Source organism: Pyrgilauda ruficollis, unplaced genomic scaffold (assembly GCF_017590135.1).
Source record: "Pyrgilauda ruficollis isolate IOZ18807 unplaced genomic scaffold, ASM1759013v1 scaffold66, whole genome shotgun sequence".
Taxonomy (NCBI): Eukaryota; Metazoa; Chordata; class Aves; order Passeriformes; family Passeridae; genus Pyrgilauda; species Pyrgilauda ruficollis.
The window spans coordinates 4757262-4773808 of NW_024528377.1; the positions used below are offsets into that span (position 1 = coordinate 4757262).

The window sequence follows — 16547 nt, forward strand, 5'->3', positions numbered from 1 at the left end:
AGCCAGGCAATGGAATTTTCTGTTTTGATGAAAATGCAGAGGTTTTGAAGCTGCACCTGCCTGCAGCTGAGGTTGCTGTCTGTTTTGAAGAGTTCATCCTGCAGCCAACCCCCAGCCAGCTCTGGTTCCTGTTTCATTCAGGACTTGAACACTCCAATCCTAATTCTTGAGTTCCTTAAATTTCACCCAGGCATTTACACCTGTAGGAAGTGGGTTTAACAGGCTTTGCAGCTCTGTTTTTATGCCTTTCATTGTACTTTTCCCAATATAAATAGCACTAGAACAGTGAAAGCAACAGAATAAATGCCTAGGAGAGGTGGGATGAAATAAGGTATGGTTAATTTTTCAAAATCGATCTGGTTTCTAGGTTCAAGTCACTTGATAAAGGAATAAAGTATACTAAAAGAGTTTTGAAAATGTGTTCCAGAGAGGAAAATCAAGGATTGTACCTGCTGGCAGAGGGTTTGGTTTGCAGATACCTCTGGTGTGTTCCATGTGCCAGGAGTTGTGATGGGTTTGGTCAAAGCTTGAATGTCAGGAGGGGATGGCAGGGCAGCCTGAGCTCTGCAGGCAGCTGAACCCAGCTGATCAGGCTGGTGCAGGAGAGCATTTTTCCTTCCCTCTCTGTCCTCAGGTGCTCTGAAATCTAAGCAAGGTTTTCTGGCATCTTAGGGAGCTCATGCTCTGTTTCTCCACAGTGTAAAAATCGAGCAGAACACGTGAAGTTAGAATAATTAGAGACCTCTTAGCAGCAAGTTGTGGCTCTTGGCATCACTGTTATTGGAGAATATGTGCCCATACTGCTCCCATGATACATTTCCAGAGCTGCTCCTGGGGGCTTAGGCAGTTGGCATACTCTTAAAACAAGTTATTTGTGATAGGGAATTGATTGGGCAGTCATTTCTCCCTAGGTTCTCACACTCTCCATGCAGCTGAAGTAACATAGTAAGCATTTTTAAAAAGGCAATGCTTCAACAAAATTATTTTGGTTAAGATGACTTGTGGAGGGAGATCAGTTTATGCTTTACACACTCATGGCAGCTTGCCTCACCTGAAAGGCTGAGGTCTGCAGTTGTGAAGGTTTCTGGTGGAGTTCAGGGACCTCTTCAAACAGAAGTGGGCTATGGCAATTTCATCTTGAAATTAATTAATTTGAATAAGCAGTGTCAAGGACCGCCCTGCTCAGGGGAAAGTTGCACTCTCCAGGTCATCCTAACTCAGCAGAAATAATTCAGTGCCACAGCTGGCACCCAGGAGTGCAGCAGCAGTGATGAGGCACATCAAAATCTCTGATCCAGGGAGCTGATGGGAGTGCCTGGAGCCCAGAGCTCTGCAAGAACAGTGGTGGCTGACAGAACTGCTGTCTGCTGGAGCACACAGCCATGCCCCAGCCCCACCTGTGTGCTCTGAGGATGAAGCCCACATGTTTGTATCATCCACAGTGAGACCATGCTGAGATAAAACTTTAACAAGGCAATCTAGCTCTGAGTTGAACTGGGAGGAGCTGATGCACACCTGTGTTGTTTTAATGGAGAAAAAGGTAGGTCTGAGCCAAAGGGGTGTGTTTGGGGTCATGGCATGCATCCTAAAGGTCAGACACTTTAAGGAGGGACAGTATGACATGAACACCAGCTTCTTCTTGACCCCAAAGCAAGTTTAAGCAGCCAGCTGAAAGTTCTGAGGTGTCTGAACATACCAGCTGGTCAATGGGTGTTGAAGATGAGACCTGTTCCTGCCTGATTGGAGCCCTGCAGCTGTGCCTGCATGGCTGGGGTCTCGTGAGACCCAAGAACATCTGGCGCCCATCAAGCTGGGAGCTTTTGGCTGATGAGGATCATGCGTTGCTCGTGGGTCTGCGAGGCAGATGGCAAGATGTGATGGCAGGAAAGCTCCTCTGGGAGCCCCTGGTTGAGGGAAGTGTGTCAGAGTTGGTTTTTGAGCACTGCAGGCCGTGTTAGCTGCAGGAACTTTCTGCCCAGTAAATTGTTTCCTGAGGCAAGCTGTGTCTGAGCAAAACAGACTTTTGAGGTAGCTTGTTTTCGTCCTGCCTCGATGAGATCTCTGCTAGAGCAGTCCTAACTTCCCAGTGACCTCAGGTTTCATCTTACTCACTCTGTGTTTCATCTTATTCATCATTCACAGTGTCTTCTGCAAGCATGGTTAAATTCACACAAGGTGGTTATTTAAATGGCAGGTTCTGCCTTAAAATTTTGTGTTTATTCTCCTTAATTACAAACATTAGGGTGCCTTACTCAACCACTACCCTTACCCTGCAAATCAACCTGAATCCGATTTTGAACTCTCCAGCAATTTTAATAATATGTTAATTTAAATTTTTTTAAAAGAGTATGTTAATTTTGGGTTGGACTTGATGATACTGAAGATCTCTTCCAACCTAGTCATTCTGTGAATTCTGTGAATTTTCAAAGTGTTAAGAATCTTTTGATCTCACTCTGCTTCAGGGTTTGATTTTCATCATTGGTCTTGTCCTTCTCCCACTGAAGTTAAAAGAAGGCTTCCATTAAATTCAAGAGGAGACAGAATTTAATCCTTTTCAAAGCAGTACCTGGTTTGTAGACAGGCGTGCTGCCTGGACTCTCAGATGGGAAATTACAATTGAGATTTTGGTTTATAATAAACCTCTCTGGCTACAGTAACCAGAGGACAGTCTGGATCTCAGTCTTAATGGTAAGGGGGGGGTTCAGGTCCCTTGTCTGATGCTTAAATCTTCTGCAAAATGATTTTTTGGTCACTTTTAAAAGTAAGAATGCTGTTTTGTAACTCTTTCTTCTCTTTATTGCTCCCATCTTTGCATTCAGTGCAGAAAAATACTCCTGTATAATGACTCCAGTCTTCTCATAGTAGTCCTAAATTGACTCTTTATCATTTGTCTGTGTTTTCTTGGCTGTATACAGAAAAATGGGAATGTAGAACATGTGGTGGACTGTCGTGAGGTTACCCTGCTGATAGCAATATTTCTCTAAAGATGTATTTTTACAATACATTTTCTGAATCCACACCCCAAATTCACAAGGAGGACGTGTTAAACTGACTTTTCCTGTAGATTCCAATAATCTTTAAAGTCATGGGCTTTTCAATCCTCTTTGGTACTCAGTGCTCCTGCACCTTTTACAAACAGTTAACATTATTATTGTTTGATCTTGCTGCTTCTTTCTGGCTATTTTAATTTTGAGATTAGTCATGTGTGCTCCACGACTTCCCTGTGAAGACAGGGGATGAGTTTTGCAATTGGCATGTTGTGATGAGACCATTTGGGACCCTAATGAATATATTAAACAGGCTGGGGGAGATGAGAACTCTTTTGGATTTGTCTGAAGACATCTTTGGAGCCATTCAGTGAAAACAAAACAAAATAAGGGGAAAAAAAAATTTTGTTTTCAGCGCTTCAGTTGCGACATTGTTTGCTTCAAAATGAAATGCTTCAGTTTTAGGTGACTTAAACTTCAGGCCCAGTTCCAAAGAGAAACATCTTGATTTAGGAAAGAATATCTTAGCAAAAACTTTCAATTATTTTGATCCACTGTTCCTTCTTTGTGCCTTTTTCCCTTCTGTGTGTCTGCAGCTGCCAAAGCTGTGGCACCAGAGCTGTAGGCTGACCTTTCCTGTTTGCCACTGCATTTTTTGCATAGTTCAGGTTGCACTGTCCTCACATCACACCAAAGGGGAAGAAAGCAGAGCACGGACAGGCAGTTTCCCTCAGTGCCTTCACAGACCTTGAGTCCCATTTGAAGCCACCTCCAAATGAAATTAAGATAAAGGCTAACAGAGAAATTGCATTCAAGAAAATTGTCCTGGAAGAGATTTAGAAATTCCTGGTTTAAGAATGTAGACCTGCTGCAACTGTTGGAGATGAAGGGGTTAAAACTCTTCTGTGCTTATTTTTTGGTTTCTGATTCTGCCTCTGGAGCAACTGTGCAGGTCACTGAAGGCAGCAGGAACACTTAACTGGGTAGAACAGTGGTTCCAGCTGCTACAGCCCCTTCTAAAATCACCCCTCTGTAGCAAGATGGTTATAATTAGCTGTCCTTTCTGGTGTTGGGAAGATACTCAAATAAAACCCCCAGCACTACACAAGAACAAAGGGCTATCAGTGGGGAATGCTGATGAATGCAGTTACTGGTTCAACGGGGCACTTGTGGGAATTTGCCCAGGATTAATTTTGATTTCCCAGCACATTTGCAGGTGAAACACATTCTGAAGTGAAATAAGAGGTTAATCATGAGAAGGCAGCTGACTGCTCTAAGCAGCAGCCTTTTTCATCAATGCCTCTGATGCAAATAAAAACCCCAAACAGCCCTAAAACTAAATATAGCATAAAAGTCCTCAAAAGCCAGTCAATAAATAGTAATTATCTCTCACAGCTGGAAGCATGTTTTGCTTTGAGTGCAACTAACAAACTGTGCTTGACTGTGTGCTGATTATTTCAATCAGGTTATAAAGGAGAATGCTATTTTGGAGCCCCTCGCTTGGAAGGTGTTCTTGTAAACGTGTTCTATTTCCAAACCCTTCCCTTCCTGCCCAAGACCTGGGTGAGTGGCAAAGCCTGGCTGATTTGACCCCGAAGCTGTGATTCTGACATTGCTGAAGGACAGAACCCCCCCAGATCCCCTCCCTGTGCTGCCACTGCTCCCAACAGAGAGAGCAGAGCCGACATTCCGCACGGGACCAGTCCTGCCAGGCTCCATGGAGGAATGCCACTGGGGAGGGGGAATCTCAGTGTTTTGGGAGGGAGGGAAAGGAAAGAAGAGACAAGAAGGCAGCTCTTGGAAGAGGAGTTAAAAACCAGGCCTACATGGCACAGTAATTTTTATTTTTTTTTTTTTCCCCAGACACCTCACCAGCCCTGGAGAGTGGCTTAAACTGTGAGATCCTGACAAAGTGATCCTCAGGACTGGCTCTCTAAATCTGCCAAACTGAAGGACCAGTTTGGATTAACTCTCAAAATTAACACGCCAACAATCAGGTCAGGAAACTGAAATTTATAAAGTTTCTGAGATGCACTGTCCTCATTCCAGGGAGCGAAATTGTGTTGCCCTACCAAACATCCCAGAGAAAGCCTGGGCTGCCAGGGATAATTCCCATTTCAACAAGAGCCACATTTTTCAGTGTCATCTTGCAGTTCTTGGGGCCTGATTTAGAAACAGCATTACCTTTGAAGCTTTGTTTTTTGCCTGCTAGAATGATGGTTGTTTTCTGGAAAATAACATCTATTCTGATGTTCAGTCTCCATTTCTGACAGCATCTACATAGCCAATGGTTTTCTCAGTGCATAAATAAATTATTGCCAGGCTCTTTTAGATGGATGTGCCATACTTCAAACTGTTACAGACCTCCCTGTGTGCAGTGTGCTGAGTTTTGAAAAATATAGAACTGAGGTGCCGCTGCAGATTTTAGATGAATATTTCGCATATTCTCATCTTCCTTCTTCCTAAATGGGCTGGTTGAAATTCTCACATTGGTTTTGGTATTGCTGGTAAATTAGAGAAAGCAAAGAGGCTGCCAATTGTTTTAGTTATTAATTAAACAGATCTCTGTTTTACTAGAACGACAGGCACAAGGAAGAAATTTTGAACTCCCAGGAGGGATATTTTATGTTATTTGGGTTTTTTTCAAACAATGGACTCTCTTTTTTTGGAAGGCCATTTACATTTTCATAAGTAACATTTTAGGATGCCGAATGTAGCTTTTCAAGTAAAAGGCTTTCATTAAAAGGACTATGAGGTGGTGTCACAGTGTGCACCTGAATTATCCTTGAGAACCATAAGAATTGCTCTATTTAAGTGCCTTTCCTTTCCTTTCCTTTCCTTTCCTTTCCTTTCCTTTCCTTTCCTTTCCTTTCCTTTCCTTTCCTTTCCTTTCCTTTCCTTTCCTTTCCTTTCCTTTCCTTTCCTTTCCTTTCCTTTCCTTTCCTTTCCTTTCCTTTCCTTTCCTTTCCTTTCCTTTCCTTTCCTTTCCTTTCCTTTCCTTTCCTTTCCTTTCCTTTCCTTTCCACCTGCTCTTGCTGTTCTGCCTCTGCTGCAGCTGAAGGCTGAAGTGCTTTATTTTAGAAGAAAACATGACCATTGTAAGAAAGCTCAGCCACAACAGCTGGCTGATCAAATATACATAAGGAGGAATCTGCTGCCTGCTCTTTTACATCCTGAAATCCATGGTTTATTTTAGGTCAGCTGGTTAAACAGCTCAAAGCTGTTGATTGTTTCAGGGCACTGCTTAAGACTTGCTTTTTATGACTGCTTGTATTTGTTGCTCCAGGCTCCATTTATCAGCCTGCTTCATCCATCAGTATCTCTGGCTGGAGATGGCAGGATAGCAAACTGGGAGCTCTGGTAGCTGTGATGCCTTCAGAGACAAAAAATATCCCACAGAAAATGATGGATAACAGCACAGTTCCTGTGGGGGAAGTGCAAGGGCACCAAGTTTGCAGTTACAACCTGGGAGGGTTGTAAATGCAAATAACTTAAAAGGATTTCATTTCAGTTGTTGCAAAGCAATTACCTTTAGTTAGAAAAGGTTTAATTGTGGTTATTTGAATGCTATATTGGAATTTCTTCCAGTGGTTCATGACATTTATGTTTTAAATGAATTAATTATGTGTGTGTAAAAATACTAAAGTATTTCTATTAGATTAAAAAAAAAAAAGAAGTTATTAGAGTTAAACCAGGACTGTGTAGAGATTCCCAAACTGTCAGCTCCTTTCTGAAGAAATTAACAGCTGTTTCATAGGTACTGGGTTTTTTTCATTATAGCCTTCCACAAACGGTCTTGTAAACAAATTAATTTAATGTAATAGTAATAGTTAGCATTAAGTAGCCTGAGGATAAAGACTATGCACATATTTTTAATGATATGGGAATGTGGGGATGTTAATTTTTAAAAAAAAAATTTATTAATTTTGCTAGACTTCTGAGGCAACTGGTTATATCCTACTGCCATATCATAGTCATATCCTACTTGGGGGACTTTGTGTGCAAAATGGAGCTGTGAGAAACATGGTTTCCTTTGGAAAGCATTTCTATCCAGTCCATAATTTATAACTATTAATAACTTGATGTTATGTAGAATGAAAATCTTATTCGTGAGCCTCCTGTTATCATCTCTAGTTTTTAGCACTTTATTTCTTTTTGCAGAGGTGCTTTTGTGCTCAGCTTTAAGGTTTAAAAAACCAAAACCACAATAATAATAAATGTTTTTTCCTCTTTTAATTTGAATTTTGAGGGTATTTTTATGCAGCCTTTAAAATTCCCTCAAGTCTCATTTTTCAATCCCCTGTCTGCAAGTACAAAGGCTTGAAACCTAACCTTGCACTAAGCAAATGCAACATCATTAAGTAATTACTTGTTTTCAGGAACTGTGATTCTAAGGAAAAAAAAATATTATAAGACTTTCACTGGTATATTGAGAACTGGGTAAATGAGGGATAACAATAGTGGAACTCTGATTTTTGCAGTGGCTGCCACCTCTATGACCATAAGCCATTAAATGTTCACAAAAATTAATAAATAAGATGCTTAATGTCACATTCCCCCACGATTTGAGAGTTGATCTAAATAAAATCCAGATAAACACAATAGACACCCTCCCAGCTTCTTCAACATCTGTCCCAGCATCATGCAACTGGAGCATGGAGGAGACAGAAGGGATGCACTAACCAAATGTAATTCCTGTAAAACGGGGCCATAAGGAGATGGGATTGGCAGCTGAGCACATCCAGGATTTACTGTTGTCTGAGCACACAGTCCATGCTCATGCAGGCACTAATAACCTCACTTAATTTCTACAATATCACTCATTTGTGGAGGGATTAGAAAAACCTCTCCTTTGCACCCAATGGTGCGCACACACGGGGGCTCTCACTTATCAAAGCTAATTTTACAATTAGAGAACACACAGCATCTGTGAATTAGCCCCACAATGACAGGAGCAGATGTCACTTGCTGCTGAATGAGCAGTGCAGGATGTCAGGGCTGTTCTGTGCAGTGCTGCCTCGTGCTTCCTGACAGCCAGCTCCACCTCCCTGGAGCCAGCCTGCTCCTAAAAAACCTTTCCCTAGCGTTTGTCCAGCCAGAGGCACATTGCAGTGGTGGCAGAAGGCAGCCCCACTGCAAGTCCTAACCCCTTCCATCCCCTTTCCCCAGGCTGCCAGAAGCCCTGGGCAGGCCCTGCTCATTGCAGTCATGCCCCTCCAGGGATGTGCCAAACAGAAAATCAAAGTTAATTCTCCTGAGGCCACTCTTGGACCAAGCCACACACAGACCTAATCCTAATTACATAATTTTCCCTTGTCAAACACCATTTTGCTGGGGCAAGATGTTATTTATATCTCACAAGAAGGGATTTCTAATAAGCACTAGGTGAATTTAAAGGCAGAGTTGTGGAAGGACTCTTGTTCCCACAGCTGTGATGCCAGAAAAATTATATGAAGGTTTGTACAAGAAGGTTTGAACAGATCTATTTTAATGTGATTCCAAAGAGAAAAGTGAAAACATGATGACCAGGGCATAAAGGGGGAACAGCCTACAGCTTCCAGGGCAGATATTGCTGCTGCTTTGGTGCTGGGAACCATCCTGTGGCTTTTGTGTATTTGATTAATGAGCAAGACAGGCTTGGGAGGGTTGAAATGTTCTGTGTAATATAGGCATGCACTGTTGGCTGCACATCACTAAAAATGTGCAAAGGGTGAGTTGATAGCTGGGAAGGTATCTGAGATAACCTGGTGGAAAATCAGCCCTGCAGTGGCTCTTCAGCATCCTCAACACCCCTGGAATGCTGCTGCAGAAGGATATTTCTATTTTTCCCCCCTTTCTCACAGCTTCACAGCAGAAAGTGCACAGGAAGATTACCCCCAAATATCATGTGACAGTTTGGTGCTGGGCAGCTTTTAATTGAGAGGTGTTAGGGTGTGAGAGGTTCCAAGAGATGGAACTGTCATTCCCAACCTGTTCACACAATTACATGCACATGGGTAGTCTCATAACCCAGATCTACCTTTTGTGAGCAAGCCAGGATCAAATTGCTTCCCTGATGCCCTGAAAAATTGAGTAATTATTTTTTTTTTTTTTCCCAGGGTGTCCTTTGCAGCACTATTGTTTGTGATGGGAGGTGCTTGAGGTTTGCTGGCCATGCAGACCCTGTTCCCCTTCTTGTTGGGCTCAGTGCAAGTGATTTTGTGAGGAAATAATTAAATCAAGTGAAAGCATCATGTTCTCTAAAGCAACAGCAGAAAGCCAGCACAGTATTTGCAAACCATATACTCTTGCTGAGCCTCCAGCTTGTTCAGAAGGGCTTTTCTGCTCTAATTCATCTGATGTGCTTTGGTGAAATCAAGCAATTCTGTGTTGGAACAAGTGCTCCCATGGACACAAAGAGGGTGGCCTTGGATCACGTGTGAGTTAAGACACTGAGTTTTGGAGAAACAATAATTGATTAAGATAGCAGCATTCTGATCCTGTCCATTGAGCTTCAGGCTCTGTGACTGGCAGTCATAGCTCGTAGTCACCATGTCCTCATTTCTTATTTTGGAAAGCTCATTTTCCCCTGCAGGTCCTCAGTGTTGAATGGCTGGAATGCATCTTTTGATTCCAAGGGAAATTTGCAGGCACGGTCTCTGGGATTTAGCCTGCCCAGGGTTAGGTTTTCTGCTGAGGCATGTCACTGCAGGGACACTGCATCCTTGCAGCACATCTGTCCTTATCCCTGCTGCTGGGGGAAGAAAACTCAATTTTTCCTGGCGACACCCAAATGTGCTTGGTGGGTGCACATACAAGATCCTGGCTGTTTGCAAGCTGATTTACCTTATAACACATTGCAATAGAAGTTTGCATGGTAGTGTTGGGAAGTCAGAGGCTTCCACCTGCTGAGACCGCTACCAAACCACGTTCTGCATTTAATTTTAGCGGAGTTCTTCAGCATCGCTCCCTGCGAGCTCCCTAACCCTTTCCCAGAGCTGTTTTTACCCACCTTTACACAAACCCCGAGCAATTCCTCGTGTTTTGCTCGTGTTTTTCAGCAGGTTTGCCCCTCTGTCCGGCTGCCGGGCGGCTCCGGGTGCCGCGTTCCGGGCGGTCCCACCAGAGGGCAGGCGGGACGCGCCGCTCCCGAGCGCTCCGCTCCCTGCCCCGGCTCCAGCTGCTTCATCCCACCCTTCCCCAGGTGAGGATGCTCTCTTTGCGTACCAACCTGCCTCTGCCTGCTAAAATCCGCGGCTGGTTGGTAGCAGACCCAAACTGGACAGGATGCCCTATAGCAGCAGCCTGTTCTTGTGCGTGCCAAGAAGAGCAGCAGCTCTCCTGCAAAGCCGGGAAGCTCAGAGGAATATTCCAGCTTGCTGAAGTTAAAAAAGGAACGAGGCTGAGTCGCTTTGAATTTCTAAGTTTAAATGGTGTTTATCCTCGTTTTATCAGGCAAAGGTAAAAGATTTGCCTGATGGTTCTGTCATACGCGCTGCTGGTTATGGCAGTTGCTCTGTAACTTTGGGTAAAGCATTTTTCAAAAATTGGATACAAATTATAGATCCAGATCTATAATTTATATTCATAATATTATTAATATAATATTGTTATAATATAATTTATATTTATAATAGAAATTATTAGATCCATCTCTTATGAGAAGCTGTATATCAAATGATTCCACTCCTCTACTTTTGGATGATTTTTGTTTGTTTGTTTTTTTGTGGGGTTTGTTTGGTTTTGGTTTTTTGTTGTTTTCTTTTTTTGTTGTTGTTTTAGTGGGTTTTTGTTGTTGTTGTTTTTTTTTTTTTTTTTTTTTTTTTGTTTGTTTGTTTTTTTTTTTGTTTGTTTGTTTTGTTTTTTTTGGTTTTTTTTTTTTGGGTTTTTTTTCCCCTCTATCTGTGGTTGAAAAGCACAAACTGCTGGAAGCAGAAAGAAGTCAGAAAGATTCACCAGACTGGAATACGCAAGATCCCTGTAATTTCTTGGGAAGGGATTGATGAAACCTCAGAGGAGCTGCCTAAAGGCTACAACCTTAATTAGTCGTCAGTCTGCTGTCAGAGTGTCACAGAAAGAAATGCCTGGGTGAGGAGCCATAGAATGGTTTGGGTTGAAAGATATCTTAAAGATCACCCAGTTGCACGCCCCTGCCATGGGGAGCATAACAACTAAATGTTGAGATTTTTAGGGTTTTTTTGCTAGTGTTGGGACTTTTATTCAAGCTACGTACTTATAGTTTTACTTCCATTATTTACTTTTGAAAGCTTTTTCTACAGCTTCAGGTTAAATGTAGTGGTTTGTGTGGGGTTAGTGTTTGTTAGTACAGAAAGTGTAAAATTTTGCTATCTGGATAGTGAAAGGACACTTTTCACTGTCCCAGGTTGCTCAGGACTCCATCCAGCCTGGCCTTGGACATTTCCAGGGATGGGGCATCCACAGCTTCTCTGGGCACCCTGTGCCAGGGCATCACCACCCTCACAGGGAAGATTTTCCTCCTAATATCTGATCTAAACTGTTGCCTCTTCAGTTTAAAGCCATTTTTCCATATTCTAGCCCTACATTCCCTTTGGAAAAGTCCCTCTCCATCTCTCTTGCAGACCTCCTTTAGGTACTAAAACGTGCTCCAAGGTCTCTTCTCTTCTCTTCTCTTCTCTTCTCTTCTCTTCTCTTCTCTTCTCTTCTCCTTCCCTTCCCTTCCCTTCCCTTCCCTTCCCTTCCCTTCCCCCAGCTCTCTCCATCCTCACAGGACTGGTACTCCAGCCCTCTGACCCTTCCTTTCTGCCTTGAAACAGAATTTTACAACAGGAAGATTTTCTTCTTTGATATTCTTACTGTTTTTTGGGAATTTTTCATGGGTTTTTGCTGTTCTTGTTGCGCTTTTTTATTTGGCTGGTTTTGAGTTTGTTTTTTCTGTTTTTTAGATTGCTTACCTGTCCAAGATGAATGTCAAACCTGAGGGCTCTAATGTGTTAGCAACAGGTAGGTGAGGAGAATCTAAGATACTTTTTGTCTCAACAAAGGAACAAGTCGTACATCATGAGTAAGACACCTGCTGTTGCTTTTTCAGATTTCTTTTTTCTTTTGCTAGAAGTTTTTGAAAAAACCTGATTTTAAAGCTCTGGGGGACTCTGTAACTTCAGACACAGGAAGGTGAACTTTGAGGGTATGGTAATGCTGCAGAAACACAGCAGAGAGTTTAAAACAGTGAATATATTCACCGAAGGCAGGATTGACATTAATTCTTCTACATTTTGCCTGACAGTTCCCTGGGCAAAACCTTTCTTTGTGTTCTGTTGTGATTTGGGCAACACCTGAGGAAACCCAGCAGGGCTGGGACTGTTTGTGATCTTGAAATAAGTAAAATCAACAGCAAAACATGGGATGTTTCCAAAACTGGCATCTCCTCCTTCCCCTGACCAGGTTCTTTTCTTCTGTTTGTTTCTTCAGGGAAATTTATAAGCCCATGTTTTTGCCATGGCATGCTGTCACTGTGGAAATTGCTGCCATTCCATATACCTGAAGATTATGGCTCTGGATAAAGAGGAAATAGACTGCCAAGCAAACAGAACTTTTTGTGCTGGAAACAGATGAGGGCAACGGGAGCTGAGGATGCAGAATCTAATTTGTGGTGGGAATTTTCCCAGAACTGGAAAGGCAGGAACTCAGGATATGGTCTCCAGGTCTGTTCCTGACCCAGTCCTAAGGATGATGGATATGGCAGGCCATGCCACAGCCATCCATTGTCTACAAGTTTATTTAGAGGGGGAAAAGGAAGTGAAACAGATATAAGTGATATCTGACATTTTCCTTTGAAAATGAAAAATATTTGAGATTACTGAGATGTGATTTCTTACATGAACTGCTGTTTTGTCTTCTGTATTCTTCTTTTGTCTTTTTTTTCCCCACCTCCCTAGCTGAAAGTCTGTAGCAATTCTGCCAGAAGAAAAACTTTGACAAAACTCACAGAAGTGTTCACATCTGCATGCAAATGAAGGTGGTGAGAGTCAGTTGGCATGGAAATGAAGAAAACATGTCATCTGGAATAAATGCAAATATCTGTTTTAAATGCCAACCTTAACTATTTTGCTGCTGATCAAAAAATGAAAGAAAGCTGAGATGCTCAATGGACAAAGGAGGAAAATTTGCATTGGCTCTCATCTTTGTGAAGCCAGTGAAAAATACCTGAGTGGATAGCTTCCCTGAGTTTTTAATTATGATTGTTTATGGAGAATGGAAGAAGAGAAAGGAAAAATACTAGAGAAGAAAGGTGTGTCCTTTGGACTGAATAATTAGTGATTGACACCAAGAATCTGAACACAGCATCCAAGCTCAACAGAGAAGATAAAACCTGACACTCCTAAATTCTGCTAGGAGTTAAGGGTACAGAAAGCACACCTTTCTCCCAGCTGAGTTTGAATACCAGAACTCAGAAACAAAAATCACATATTTAGCTGCAGCAGCACTTTAAGTGGGTGGATTGAAGGAAAAGATGGACTTGAATGATAAAAACTCTTTTCCAAGCTGGGAAGATAAAGTGTGTTGTGTTCCTTCTAAGATATTACCATTGCCTTCAAGTTACCACTGCCTGGACCAGGCACTGGGGTAAAAAGTTTGGAGATGAGAAGATCTCAGCCATGATTCATACTTTGTAGTACAGTGAAAGAATTAAAATAATTATGGTTTCTGAAAAAGAAATAAGCTCAATTAATGCTTTGAATGCCCTTATTAAGCTTTGTTTTCATGATATACCTCTCTATAATGGTTTTGGTTGTCTCCTGGGTCACTGTTTTCTTAATTAATCATAGTTTAGTTGGTTTTTACTGTTGTTATTATTATAACTGTGGTTGCAAAACTTTGAAATATGACACAGTGAAGACTAATGAGCTATTGTGAATAAGGAATGAAGGTTACTTGGTTTAAATCATATTTGGAAGAGTGAGTTTGGTTCATGAGCTGCTATGACCTGGATTTTCACTAGATAGGGTTCATTTTAAGGTAGCATGAGAACAAAATGTTTTCTTTAATGCTGGCAAGATACTTCTTTTAATTTGCAAGAACCACCTCACTGCACTTTGAGGAAAACTTCCTTCATTATATTTTTATATCAAGATGTTTTTATTTTTAAAATTTATATATATATAATAACCAAGTGTGTTTATGTGCATTTAGAAGTTAAAATGTAATTTCTATTGTGAAAATTGGATTTGTTAAAAACCAAAAAAGTTCCAGTAGGCCATGAAAAAACAGTACCCAGTAAAGAGCATCAAATACACATCAAGGACAAGTTCTTGGATGAACTTTTTCTGTGCTGCTCGTTGATCTCATGTTGTGAAGCAGAGAACAGCTGAGTTTCCTGTAGTCCTATGAGGTGTGATGGCTATTGGACCACAGCATTTCCTTTAATTACAGCTGGACACGTCAGTGCCTTGTGGTCAGTGTGACTTAAAAAGGAGAAAATAGAAATGCCAGGTCTTTGTGCATAGTCTTTTGGGCTGTTGTATGAAGAGAGAATTATTTATGAGAACATGCTGTGTCACTGAAGTTATCAGAGGTCTTTGTTAGGAGTTGGGTTTGGTTTGTTTGCCTTTTTGGGTTTTATTCCTTTTTTTTTCTAAAATGCTGCCAGGAAAAGAGATGTTCTGGTACATGGATAATGAGGCATTGCATCAAAACTATTTCTTAAGCATAAGTAGTCACAATGAATATTGCCAAGAGTGGTGAGTTATCCGGAACACTTGATTTTTAAAACAACACCTTTTCCCACACATCCATAGAGTTGTACTCAAGAAAAATGCTGTGGTCCCACTTGTTTGTTTTACAAAAAACCCAGACTGCTGCCCTGAGTTTCAGATTAGGATTACTTCAGATTAAGATTTAGCAGCTTGCACAGGCTGCACTACAAAGCATCTCCTTGACCATAACCTTGCCGTGCCCACCCCAAAAACTGCACAGGCAAAACTGTGGTTCCCATGGAGTGATTCGTGCCAAAAAGATATTTTTATGGGCTCAGATCTGCAGGCTGATGCGTGCCAGGAAGCACAGCCAGGGCTTTGCCTGTTTCCCACCTCGTCAGGTGTGGAAGAGGTTTTACAGGGACTCGTGTGAGCCAGGGGGAAGTTTGATAAGAGGATCCATGTTTACCCCTGGAAGAATTTCCTACCAGGTCATTGACATAGAAACCAAGAAAGAAAGAAGGATAAATAAGAGAAAGCCTATTCCAATGAGCACTTTGTTTGTCTTTCCTGACCAGTGAGTAAAGTGTAAACTTCTGAGTTTTGTAAGAATATATAAAAAGCATGCATGATGTAATAAAAACAGTTTGAAGCCTTCTGAAGATGGAGTGTCGCTTTGTATCGTCTCCATCTCAACTCTGACAATCAGGATCTGGGGAGAGAGGGGCAGCAGAATCAGGTCAAGCACTGGCATTTTTAGCAGTGGAGCCTAAAGGGCTTTTGAGGCACAATTCCCTTTTTTTTTGGGTCTGCAGCTGGCTTGGCTTAGTCTCAGCTGGAAAATATAGGGATGGATCTCATGTTAGGACTTGTCCTTGGAGGAAATTATTTTAAAAATAAGTCAAGGTATGATCACAGTTCAGAATCATTATTTTGTATTAAATTTCACATAGGTGCTTGGCTTACATTTTATCTCATGCTAGTTTCGGATATAGATTAAATTAAATTAAATGGTGTGGAGGCAGGTTTGCTGTGCAGTAAGGATGTCCATATGCTGAGACACAGCCAAGCTATTAGTTACAGCCATTTCCTGATATTAGACAAGCTCTTCCAGACCTTCTCTCCTGAGAATGGCAAAGCACACAGATCACCAGAGCTGTCCATCAGCCCCTTTCATTATTAATTCCTGGTGCTACTAAAAATGTTTTATTTTTTGATCATGAATTGAACGTGATGAGCTGAAAGCCATGATGAAACACATGGTCTGAAGCTTCAAGGTGCTCACAGACCCAGTGAGGAAGAAGAGTTCCTCTTACTGCAACCTGTGTGGGTGACATTCATCCTGAAAGTGGCACCTCAGAAGTTCAGGGAGATAAAGAACTTGTTTATTCTGTACTGTATACTGTTTATACTTGTTTATACTGAAAACACACGAGGAATTAAAGGTTATAATGTAATCACAGGTAACTGTAGCTGATGGGAAAACCATTCAAATGGCAGCCCAGAGTGTCGATCAGAGAAAAAGATTGTGGTTTTTTCCCATCAGAAATATTGAAACACATCAAAACAAACATTTCATGTCACTCCTAAACACCTTTCAAAAACGATTTTGAAGAGTGAGATGGGAGAGAGGAAATCTCTTTTTCCGTTTCTTTTTTCAAGAAAAAAATGCCTAAAGATAAAGGGTTTTTTCATTTTGTCTTTCCCTACTGATTTCTATTTCAGACTTTTGCTTTCTTCAGCCTTTCCTTTAAAAAAGAATGGCAAATGAGTGGTAAGGAATAGAATATCATAAATTCCATGTGAAATATTGTGAGGTTTGCCTTTCTGCAAAATGTGTTTGAAGGACATTTTCAGAGGAAATGCAGTGGTATCATTTTCTTTTGACCTGTAGTCTCAACTGATG

The 16547-nt window shown here is 41.5% G+C and overlaps 1 long non-coding RNA gene across 1 annotated transcript; it reads left to right on the forward strand.

Annotated features, from left to right (window-relative positions):
* Positions 1-4848: 4848 nt before the first annotated feature.
* Positions 4849-15177, forward strand: LOC121362751. Its single transcript, XR_005956568.1, has 3 exons — positions 4849-4984; positions 11891-11948; positions 12417-15177. It is a non-coding gene; the product is annotated as an uncharacterized LOC121362751 (long non-coding RNA).
* The last annotated feature ends 1370 nt before the right edge of the window (positions 15178-16547 follow it).